Below are 12,893 nucleotides of genomic sequence, written 5' to 3' on the forward strand. Positions count from 1 at the left end.
TCATCAAAGTCTACTTTCATCTCCTCCAAGTTTTGCTTCATCCGTAAGACCTGAGTGTAACATGAAGTTACTGCAATGCACTTTGCTTTTGTTGTAGATTGGGATATTGAATCTTGTTGTTCTCTCATCCAAGATACAAGACTGTCACTAAGAAATAAAGTTCCACCACTTGTACTCTTATGGTCATCTATACTTCCAACTCAATTTGCATTTGTGTATGTAGTCAAATTGAAATTTTCACTCTTGGGATACCACAAACCAAAATCCATTTTTTCATCCTCAGATATCTGAATATCCTTTTTAACTGTCTTGACATGAGTTTCCTTAGGTACTGCTTGAAATCTAGCAACCATACTGTCTGCCTACATGATATCTGGTCTAGAAGCAATAACATATAGTAAAGTACAATCATTGACTTGTACAGGGTCTGATTTGTTGGAGTAGACTCACCATCCTTGCTAAATTTACACCTAGTAACCATAGTTGTACTTATCGGTTTGCACTCTTCCATTTTAGATTTATTCAACATTTCTTTTATATGCTTGGTTTGAGATATGAATATACCCTTTTCTAACCGAGAAATTTATAAGTGAAGAAAGAATGACAACTCACCAAGCATTGACATCTCAAACTCCTTCTACATAGCATCCTAGAATTCCTTGCATATTGCATCACTACTACCTCCAAAAATAATGTCATCAACATAAACAACATCAGTAATTGATTACCTTTTGTTTTTATGTATAGGGTGTTGTTTGCACTACCTCTCTTGAATCCTTGTTGTTGCAGATATCTATCCAATCCGGAATACCATGCTTTGGGGGCTGGCTTGAGTCCATAGAGAGCCTTCTTTAACTTGCACACGAACTCTGGCTTGTTCAAACACTAGAACTATTTTGGTTGTTCAATGTAGACTTCCTTTTTTAACTCTCCATTTAGAAATGCAGACTTAACATCCATCTTTTGATATACCTTGAACATCTTAAATGCTGATAATGCCAAAAACATCTTGATTGCCTCTAAATCTTGCTACCGGAGCAAATGTCTCCTCAAAATCAATTCCTTCAACTTGGACATAGCCTTTGCATACAAGTTTGGCCTTATTTTGGATCACTTTTCCATTTCATTCAAGTTGATTCTAAAGACCCATTTGGTACCTATACCATTCTTGTCTTTAGGTCTTGGAACCAACTACCAAGTCTCATTCTTCTTAATCTAAATTAATTCTTCCTCCATAGCTTCTAGCCAACCTTTCTCCTTGCTTGCCTCTATATAGGTATTTGGTTCAATTTTCGATAGTAGGACAAAGCGAACTTGTTCATTTTCCTTCTAATTCTTTTCTGGGTTTGAACTCTACTGTCTTTATCTTTTATGATTTGATCTTCAAAGTGATTCTTTTACACATACTTAGATGGAGTCTTAGCACTTGTAATTTTTGAGTCGCTTCCTGTGCCTTCATCTCCATTGTGGAATGGTTCGTCATTGTCATCTTGATCTGGACTTTAGTTGACTGTATTGTTTCATCAACACTCACATTGACCCTTTCCACTATTCTTTTCAATATTTTGTTATAACATCTATATGCTTTGCTTGTCATAGAATAACCAAGAAAAATTCCTTCGTCAGATCTGGAATCAAACTTACCCAAGTGTCCTTCATCCCTTTTGATATAACACTTACTTTCGAAAATTCTGAAATGTCTAACTGATGCCTGTCTACTTTTCCATAATTCATATTGAGTCTTAGTGGTCCTGGGCTTGATCTAAAGCTTTATTCAAAATATATGCTGTTCTCTGAACAACTACTCTCCAATACATATTTGGTAACTATGCTTTTTTAACATTGTTCTTGCCATCTCTTGAATATTTCAGTTCTTTCTTTTTGCAACTTCATTTTGCTGGGGAGTTCTAGGAGCAGAATATTGTCTCCGGAGCCCATGCATCTCACAAAATTCTTCATATCTGTCAGAGGTAAACTCTGCCTCTATCTAATCTTAAGCATTTGATTGTTCTATCAATTTCATTTTCTATCATTGCCTTAAAAACCTTAAACTTCCTAAAAGCATCTAATTTCTCTATTAGAAAAGTAATCCAATTCATTCTAGAATCATCATCAATAAGCATTATGAAATACCTGTCACCTTGTAAACTCTTTGTTCTCATAGGTTTGCACAGATCTATATGAATCAGATCCAAAGGTTTCTTAGTGGAATACTCTTTGGTTGGGAATCTGGTTTTCGTCTGCTACAAATCTTTGCATTGAATGAGAGATTGTAGCCTTTATCGCACATCTAACTTACACTCAAAAGATTATGTTTGAAACCTTCTACATACAGAACATCAAAACTTTGTCTTTCTACCATCAAGACTTAAGGTACCCTTAATGGTAATTTTGGCGATATATTTATTACCAAGAAGTGGAACTCCTCTCTCAAACTTTTTGAATTTCATGAACTTGCTTTTGTCTTTGGTCATATGACTTGAACATCCATTGTTAATGATCTATAGATTCTTCTCCTTCTGAGCATGAAGTGTAGTCTGAGCTACCATGAATTTCTTTGATCTTTGTTCTTCTGGTTTCTTCTTCCAAACCTTCTAGGATTCACTGTTTTGACTTAATGAGTTGTTTCCTTTAGCATCCGACTTAGGAGGACCCACAAAGTTGCTTCTATAGTTTCTTGCTGTTGATTTTAGTAATCAGACTGAAAGAAAATAACAAAGAAAATATAAATGCAACACACAACACAATGCTATCCTGGGAAAACCTCCCTCTTGGAGGTGAAAAACCCAGCAAGAAATCTCAGATCCGATTAGGTTAAATATAACAGCAAATTACAATATAGCTCCTCTAGGGCATACAAGTAACTCATCTGATTCACAACTCAGATCAGACTTGATCAACTTGCCCAGAATGCAGATTTCAGACCATATGGCGGTATTCGCATGCCCTAGGATGAATGTCTTCAGGTCTGGAGCAGATTCAGCAACCTTGAATCAGGTTCAGCACCCTTGATGCAGGTTCGACACCCTAGGAGAAGGCTCGGTAGACTTAAGAGCGGATTTGGCAGGCCTGTGAATAAGTTCGCCCAGTTAGAAGATGATTCACTGAATAGTTCGCTGCCTTAGATGATTAATTCGCTGTTTAGGAAGTTCGCACAGCAGAGGTAGGAGTATTCGTTTGGTTGATTGCCTTTGTGATCCTCAAATGATCTTACTTATATGAGTTCAAGCCCACAACAAACCTTGGTCGGCCTTATTCATTTTGGCACCAAGTCACAAGAATTTGAATACTTCATCTACAAGTTACATCGAATAGGTCTTGACCTATTTACAATTTACAAGTTATATATTAATCATTCGCCCTATTTAGGGCCTGCCCTTAATCGGATATTACAACTGAGATTTCTAAATGTTAAGGCCAACAGGCCACTTGGCATTTTTTGCAGTAGGTCGGCCCTAGAAGGGATCCGACCTAGCTACATAACAACACTTGCAACATGCCCAAACTTGTTGCACTCATGACAAATGATATTGAAATAAAACACTTGTGCAAAAATATTTATGCTAACAAAGTTATTGCTTCTTGCTGAAACCTTTCTACAATTCATAGACTTATGATCAAATTGATTACAATTGAAATAATAACCAGAAAAGGAATAGTTGAACCTGGTGTTGTATGCTTGTCTTCCGGATCTCCTATTTTGTCTGCACACATGGGCGAAACCATCATAACCTTCTTGCTCTCTTTTGTTGTCACTAATGGTTTAGATTTTGAACTTTCGGTTCCATTCTCTTTCGGACTTTCACAGATTGATTTGATAGGCTGTTGAGTCATCTTGTTCTTCTGTCTCAGTGAAACCTATGCTGGTTTTGATATGTGGCGATCTTTGACTTTCTATGATTTGATCCAAGATCTTAGTACTTTACCCAAACTTCAAATTTAATTGATTGTTGGCCTTTTCGAGATCCTTAGTGTCACAATTTCTGCCTCAAGACTTTCACAGTCCTTGTCTCTTGTTAGCAGCAATTTTTTTGTCATAACCTCTATCCTATTTGCTTCTTCCACTTGAATCTTCAAGTCAATGACCATCTTCTTTGCTTCCCAAGGTTCTGACTCAACTTATCTTTGGCTGTCACTTCTTCAACAATTCTTTTTTAGCCTCTTAATCTCTTGCCAACCCAATATAGTTCTTCCACAAGACCTACCTCATCATCATTTCCGGACTTCATTTCTCATGCATCTCCTTTAGTAGTCTTCATACCCATGAATAGATCCTCTTCTTCCTCATTCTCAGAAGTGCCTTGATCATCATCATCATCGGCTGAGCAACTTTCCACATTGATAAAGAAACTTTTTTGATTCCTTCAAAAAAATTTCTTCTTAGAAAAAGACATTCCCATTCTTTTGACCTTCATTATTAGAGTTTTTGTATGAGCACTTGGCCATAAAATGGCCCACTTCACCACAATTAAAACATCTGAAAGGTAACTTACCTTTCTAATTTTTTGGAACATCTCTACAACTTTTTGACAAAGTTTGCTTCCTCCAGATTTGAATCATCATCAAAATCTTGATCTTCTAGATTCTTGTATACCTTGAATGTAGTTTCTTTCCTTGAAGGTTTGTCATTATCAATTCTCATCTCATAAGCAGTTAGAATACCATGTAACTCATCCATAGTGTATTTAAATCTTTGGCCTCTTCAACAACCAAAAATTTGGGATTGAATCTTGGGGGAAGAGATCTAAGTACCTTCTTTTTCATAGTTAGCATCTCCTTCAGTTCTTCACCAAGTCCTCTGATGGAGTTGACAACTTCATCAACCCGGAGCAAGAAAGTAGCAATGTTCTCTTCTTCCTTCATTTTCACTCTCAAATTGAGTTCAGTAAGTTTGAAGCTTTTCTTGTTTGACCTTGTTATCTCCTTCATAGATTTTTATGCAATGTAACCCACACTTCCTTCGTAGGCATGCACTGCATTATCTTGACAAATTCAAAGTTAGATAAACCACATAAAATAGCATTCCTTGCCTTAGCATTGTTCTCACAAGCCTTCTTTTTAGTCTGATGTCTTAGAGGACTCTTAGGGAATTCATAGCTGTCCACAATTGATTGTCAAACATCAAACCCTAGGGTCATCAAATATGCTTCCATCTTTACACTCCAAAAATGCATAGTTGGATCCATCGAAAAGTGGTGCCTTGTTTGAAGACAAACCTTGAGAAACTAAGTGTGTCATCCTGTATTTACCTCAAGTTGTTAAGCTTCTTCCAAGGAACTTGGCTTTGATACCAATTGTTAAGCACATAGATATACTGAGAGTGGGCGGGGGTGAATCAGTATATGCAAATTTCAACTTGATTAAATATTAATTGCCATTAGTAACCTTCTCAAGCATGGATCCAAAATATCGTAGCATCGTTCACTAATCTTTCCTTAATGATAAAGCAACTTATCAAACCATAAACACACATCAACACGTGAAAACACCAAGTTTAAACTTGGAAAGGGAAAACCAGGGAAAACCATGGTGAGAATAGCTGCTTGGAAAGGCCATAGAAAATAGTAGGGCCCCCTTAGAATAATAGGGAATTAGTAATTAATTCGGAATGTCTATGGCCCAAATTTAGCCTCAAAAAGCAAGAGTATAATAAGGAATTTACAATTATGAAGTAGGCACCAACCTAGCAGACACACTGATCCCCGATTGCATTTGTAGGCACCAACCTACAGGAGATACCAATCCCCTACACCAAGATTTGAGCACCAACTCAACATGTGAGACACCAATCTCTTCAAAATACAAGGGACATGAATTACAAAACTTCAAATTGAGTGCACAACTTGCTTTTGATTAGAACAACTTTTAGAATGACCTCATACAATGCATATGATCTTCAATTGAAATTGCACAATGATTGAGATGCAACTCACATAGCATCACCCACATACTACATCAATCATTTCACTATTGGATAATTACATCAACAAACACCCTAGGAATGAACCTAATTCCACTACATATATGATACAATGATTATTACATTCATATGTTGGCTCAAAACAAAATCAATGCATCTGCAAGTTGGCCACAAGTATAAACCCAAATCAAACGTGTAATAGGCCAAGTCCAAAAGCCCACATGTTACTTCATAATAAGGGACATGCTATGCGCTGCCCAATGTAGACTTATTTGGTCCCAATGGTCATCCACATGCTGTCTTCAGTGAGCACACATTACAAATCTTTGGCACATCAATCCTAAACAACAATCGAGTGAGCTAACTCGCATAGTGGACAATCTGTCATTACCAACTTTCTGTGTGATGAAGCTCAACCCTTGAAACTCTGGAATTTGATACAACATGTGTACACTTATACTCCTTCCAAACCACAGATCATAACAACTTAATCTTTTATTTTGCTAAGTCTCCATCACCTTGACGTCACTTTTAGAGACCCAACTTGTCTTTTAAAAGCAACTTAAAAGTTGCCACTTTCCTAGGTGCCAAACAAAGGGAACGCTTTATGATCCCATCACCCTCACTTAAGTTATAAAGTAACTTTATAAAAAAACTGAAGTGACAAATTAAATATCACTTGAAAACCTTAGAACTCACTGAGGCATAGAAATGGGAAGCATTGCACTAAACTGAGAGAAGATGGAAGCCAAGACCAAGTGCTGAAAATAACACCTACGAAAAATAGCCATATGTGAAAAATAGAAACTTTGTTGGAATGCACTGAAAACCATTGCTAGAGCTCTCCTTAGGACATTGGGTTCCCTAACCATATCCACTTAGTCTATTGGAATCGGGGAATAGGCTAATGGAAACCTCATATTGGACTAGGTGCAAGAAGGGGACATTATACTTAGGACACTTTCCAAGGATGTTGCAACCATTCAATATGACACAGGATTTACAAGGCAGATGACACCTTAATCCAAACATTTTCACACTTGATATCATACATTGTAAATATACCCATGGGAATCACAAACAAAGGAAAAACATCCCTTAGCCAATCATGTACCACCTAAATCTTGATACCTGCAAAAGCAACCATGATAATCAATGTCAAGCAAAAAACTCCTCACATCCTCCAACACATCCTCCAACATGCTAGTTATGGAAGAAAAAGGAACATGCCAAGGTGAACCATATCAATTGTCACTAAAACTTGCACCAATCTTTGCATGAACTCAAGCATCAAATTCAAATGATTACAAAGGCTTTGAGTAGCTACCTAACTTATTTTAGCTGGACTAGCAAACATAGCAAATTGCAAATCATCCAAGCTAAACATACCTCAAACTAGGGTATACCATCATAAATAGAACTTCATGCCATCAACATATCAACTTGTTGACGTGTATGTTGTACACTATCAAACACAGAATAAAATACCCAAGGGTACCTTATCCTCTCTTGAATAAAGCCTCCGAATGCTGAAGATGTCGCGAAAAGGTTCAATCGGGATGACTTCAAGGTTCTTGTATGTAGGGTCTCTACGTGTGGATAAGCTCTCTGTGGTATGATGTGATTTGCTGGAATCACAAGGGGACTTACATTTGATGATTGAACGTCTGATCTGCTTTGAATATTGCTGGAACACAGGCTCTTGCTAGCTTTGATTTGAAAAAAGGAAAAAAGACGAGGGCAAGGAAAGGATCTAATTCTAATACTAAAAATGTAGGAGGAATGAATGATCTTTGATGAAATTCTAACTAGGTCTTGTTTTGACATCGCAGGACCATCTCCACAAGGCTAGTGCGATCTTCGAAGGAAAGCTTTATGATGTTCAAATCATCACTGCAGGCATAGACACCATCAGGCTGATGCATATCAATGAAGAAGCGATAATTGAAGTTAAGCTTAAGCTGAATGATTCCAGTTGACTACACAAGGCAAGTCTGCAATCAACAAACTGCTAGTAGTATGGATATATGAATTCCACCATCAATCAAGCACATTTCTTCCACTCATCTAATAATAAAATCAAACATGAGAAGTATAAAGACCACGCAAATTGTCGAATCGACCCATAAATTTCACCATTTCTTCAATGAAGTTACAAGTCTTTTACAACAACATCTTGGCAACAATCTTTGCCTTCTCTCTCTACTCTACTCTAATTGCTATTCTATCAACTAGCTAATCACCTTCTAACTACTCTCTATCTGTCTTCTAACTGCTTCCAACTATATTCTAACTCTATCTATCACCTTTACAAAATGAAATGCCAGGGCTTATATAGTGCCCTCAATACAATTCGATGGCTTAGATCAATTCGAGATCAATGGCCAAGATTCAACAATGAAAACCCTAATTAGGGTTTGTTACAACCATTACATAACATTTAATGCTTGACCAATGATAAAATTGTATTGCTTGGACACATGTCCTCTCTAGAAAATTCCACCAATGGATAGCTGGGGTAGGTACATCGGAGTTTGTGCCACCTTCCATGAGTTAGGTACATTGAATTTGGAAATGCTGAGGTGGACCACACTGATTGGAGAAGTGATGACTAGGATGCCACCTCGTCTGACACTTGTAACTTGGTAGATATTCAACTTGATGTTGTTGAGAAGCTAGCTTTAATTAATTCATCTGGAACTATTTGCTTCTTCAACGAACCCTTGTTCTAACTTCTTGTGTCCTTGATTTGCAGGATGATTGTTGTACCTCGCCTTGGAATGCTGGATTGGAAGAGGTCGCCCTTGATGACGTTAGTCCAAAGAAGGCCGTCCTTGTCTATGCTAGGCTGGAGGAGGTCGCCCTTGTCCTTGCTTGATCGTCCTTGGAGGAGACCGTCCTTGGTTTGGCTTGATTTTACAACTCCGGGATCTCCATTTGATGGCTACACAAAATATTAAAATTAGTAATATATCTTGAAATCTAAAAATTAAACTTTAAAAGGAAGATTCAAGATTTTAATTAGGAAACTTCATGATAAATCTTGAGTTATCATTTCCTAATTAACCATGTAATACTTAGATTTTTCCATAAAAAGTCTAAAAAATCAAACCTTGAATAAGGGTGTCAAGATGATTTCGCCATACCTCCTCTTGAGTTTTAAACTCTAAGAAATGATGTAAAAATAGATGAATTTTGCTAGGCAAAGTGTAGATCAAAGCTCTCCCTTGGATAAAATGCACCTCCTTTAGCTTGGAAAAGAACTCCACCTTCCTCTTCAAAAAATCTGGAAATTGGCCTTCAAATGTCTTCAAAATCTGGAAATTATCCTCCAAACTAGCAAGAAATACGCCTCTCTAATAGCCTTCAAGATGAATTTCGCCCTCCACTAGCTTCTCCACACTTAGTAGAAATTCGCTCCACTCCTTTGGATTTCGCTCCTCAAATTGCTCTCCAATTTCGCACTTGAAAGGATGATTGAATGATTTGAATTGTGAAACAACACCTCCAATATATAGAGCGCTCACCTTCTACATCTCTCCATAGGCCGACTTGGTGGAAAAAATAAACAAAGATTAATAAAAGGAGAAGGCTGACTTAATTAAGCAATAAAAAATGATACCTCAAGCGCTCTTCTTTTTAAATTTTAATTTAATAATAATTAATTTCGAAATGCCTCAATTAATAAAAAAAAAAACGATTTTCCAAGGCTCAAAATTAATTATTAAATGCTATGCGCTTTTCATTAAATGCCAATTTAATTAGAATTTTTAAAAATATTTCGAAGTTTTTTGGCGAACTTGGCATCTAGTGCGATTTGCTAAAATAAGGCAAAAAATAATGAATTTTGATAACTTCGCTCTGGTCCCTTGGAGAGGGACAGGAGCGTTTTGCCTTGGTCCCTTGGTGAGGGACAGGAGCGATTTTGCAAATCCAAGCTTATCTGTCCTTTGTTAGCCTTCCAAATTATATTCAATGCATAAATGATGTTTTCCTTGGTCTCTTCAAATCATAAAATTGTCTTGATCCTGCAAGAACAGTGCAAATTTGAAATTCAAGCTCCGGTCCTTCAGTGAGGGACAAGAGCGAATTTTGTCTTCTAGGCCAAAATGCTTCACTTTTTATCTCGAAATTCCTTTGCTAGGGAAGATTTCACCTTACTTCATGCTATGAATAAAAGTTAATGTCCAAAAAAGGTCGAAAAATTGTGCACATAAAGAAAAGCGCTCTGGTGCTTTAGTGAGGGATAGGAGCGAATTTGACCTTCTAGGCAAAAACTTCATCATTTCATTGTCTTGTCTCGATGCTCTATCATGCTCATTTCGTCCTTCACCATGCCTTTGATGTTCCAATTTGACCAAACAAGGTGAGGAATGACTCATATAAGCCTTTTCGCCCTGGACCCTTGGTGAGGGACAGGAGCGCTTCGCCTTGGTCCCTTGGAGAGGGACAGGAGCGAAATTTGCTCTAGATCCTCAATGAAGGACAGGAGCGAAAATTGACTTTTCGAACTCTCTATCAGGATAATTTTTATGGAATATAACATTTAAGTATAAGAAAGAAGAACTTATACTTTAAGTTATATTCCATATATACTTTCAGGATGTTTGAGAGTGGTTTCAGACCTCTAGGAGTTATATTGCAAAATCTAGTTTTTTGAGGTTTTTCAGTTTCCAGACTTAGTCAAATTTCAGGATCAGGACATTCCAGACTTAGCCAAATTTCAGGATCAGGACATTCCAGACTTAGCCAAATTTTCAAGATCAGGACTTCAGACTTAGCCAAATTTTCAGGATCAGGACTTCACTCCAGCAGGACCTGCTATCCTATTGATCTCCCCGACAGCACTCAAAATGCAAAGGCTAACTAACAAAACCCTAAAAGACCAAAAAACAAACCCTAAAAAGCAAAAAAGCAAGGGTCCCCATTTGCAATGGGGCGATGTGTGAAAACATCACAACACAACTTTAATTTGCAATCAAGTCTTTGTATATCCATCCTCTCAATGCAACATACCAATGTACAAATGACCATAAACAAGGCCAACTAACAAAGTTTACATTAACATCGAAACAATCTCATGGATACAAACATTCCATATCTGAGTCATCCCACTACAACCAAATGGGTGGCCAACCCACCTAACTGCATAACTTGTAGATCCTAATCCACTGAAACGTGCAAACTCATCATCACATCAGTAATTGACAAACCAAGATGTCAAAGATGATGATTTGACATATATCTAGAAACTCCCACTACACTAGTAATGTCAAATTTGAAAATAGATCAAAGCAGACCAACTCTATCTATGGTAAGTACTTCACATAGAGGATGCGGCTAAGTCCTCTATGTAATGATCCTAACTAGATAGATCTATCGAATTGTATGGCACCTCTTGAATTGGTTCGATAAGATAGGTTTGTTTTGAAAATAGTTTTAGTTTACAAAGAAACAGTTGAAAGATTCCAAGATTCTAGATGTTTTGTATAAGCCAAAATAACACATAGAGAATGATAATTAACCAGTTTCAAAATCATTGATAGAGAATGATAATTAACTAGTTTCAAAAATCATTGATAGAAATTCAGAATATGTTTTATCAACTTGCCAAATTCTTTTTTATTATGAATTAGCAATACTCCATGAATTTCAAGAATTCCCATAGAAAGAGCTTAAAGCGTGTACCTTAACATGAAAACAGCCTTCAATGGTTAATTAGGCCTCTCCCAAGAGCACGACCACATCCAATATGCACACAAAGTTTTCCATATTATTAGTGGCAAAATAAATACAGTCCATGGCAATTGAAAAATAACTCGTAGCAATAAGAAACAACCCATCATTGCATAAAGGATCAAATCTACTATTTAGCAACACAACTACCAGATTTGTTTGTACCCTTTCATTGAGCAAGTACATCTTGACTTGCAGGGCATACATGAACACCGACATGTAATCGCAATGCTTAAGCACGAAAGTGTTTGTGGAATTCAACCCGAACATTCATACCCCTAAATCTTTGTTCCACCTTCCTTCCGCCAAGGTGTGACAATCAATGATTTCAAATATAGTCTATATGACAATCATCATTGTTGTTGCTATCAATAACTGATATAGTCATCACCAAATAACTTGAAGTGGATGTTCACGAGAACCAAACAACTTCGAATGAACTTATGTATATTTTCCTTCTGTGTGGATGAATGAAGAATATGGGTGTTCAAAAATAATAATCATACGCATACCTTCCGCCTCATTCCAATGCAACATTCCTCCATTGATGCATTGGCTTGAACAAGTTTGATCAAATATTTGGTCCAACCCGTTTTGGTTCATACAATCAATAACTTAATGCACTCTGGACATCCACAACATTATGTTTCATTGACTCTATTTAAATATATTGGGAGGAATGAGATACGATTACAACATAATTTCTGACTACGTTCAACACGCACTATGAAAGACGTTTTTTATGAAAATCTGATGATAGCAGAGTCTCAAACTGTGCGATTTCCCTATGCGACGTCTGTATTGTTGACGTGTTTTTTAGACACCTCTAACACAGAACAAAACACCAAAGGCACTCTATCCTCTCTTTGATCAAAGTCTTCATGGATGTTGAATTATATGATCAACCAAGATGACTCCAAAGTTTCTATAGTCAGGTTTTGATGTGTAGATATCTCAATTGGTTGATGTATTTTCTGCTCCTCCAAGGGGTCTTACGTATATGTTCTTTAGGAGATAAACTTCTTGATTTCAAGGAATATTTTGGTCTTTCGAATGATATGTGATGCCTGCTCTCTTGCTTACTATTACTAATGGATGATTGATAAAAAAATTGCAAAAGGTTGAAAGGTTTAAAGAATACTAAGCTAATCCTAAGAATGCAAGGACGGAGGACAACTTTGATGAAACTCAACTAGTCTTTGTTTCAACATACAAAGAATATCTTCACAAAGGCTAG

The 12,893-nt window shown here is 36.9% G+C and overlaps 1 protein-coding gene across 3 annotated transcripts in view; it reads left to right on the forward strand.

Moving 5' to 3' along the window:
* LOC131030844 (uncharacterized) overlaps positions 1–12,893 on the forward strand; it is a 143,819-nt gene that overhangs the window by 25,184 nt on the left and 105,742 nt on the right. Inside the window, exon 1 of one of the 3 annotated variants that reach the window (XM_057961774.2) lies at positions 1,872–1,970. The exons of the other annotated variants lie outside the window; for them this stretch is intronic. The gene's annotated coding sequence lies outside the window, so the exon portion shown is untranslated. Of the gene's footprint in view, positions 1–1,871; positions 1,971–12,893 lie in introns of those variants that run through there. 3 annotated transcript variants of the gene reach the window in all.

This window comes from Cryptomeria japonica, chromosome 4, assembly GCF_030272615.1.
Source record: "Cryptomeria japonica chromosome 4, Sugi_1.0, whole genome shotgun sequence".
NCBI lineage: Eukaryota > Viridiplantae > Streptophyta > Pinopsida > Cupressales > Cupressaceae > Cryptomeria > Cryptomeria japonica.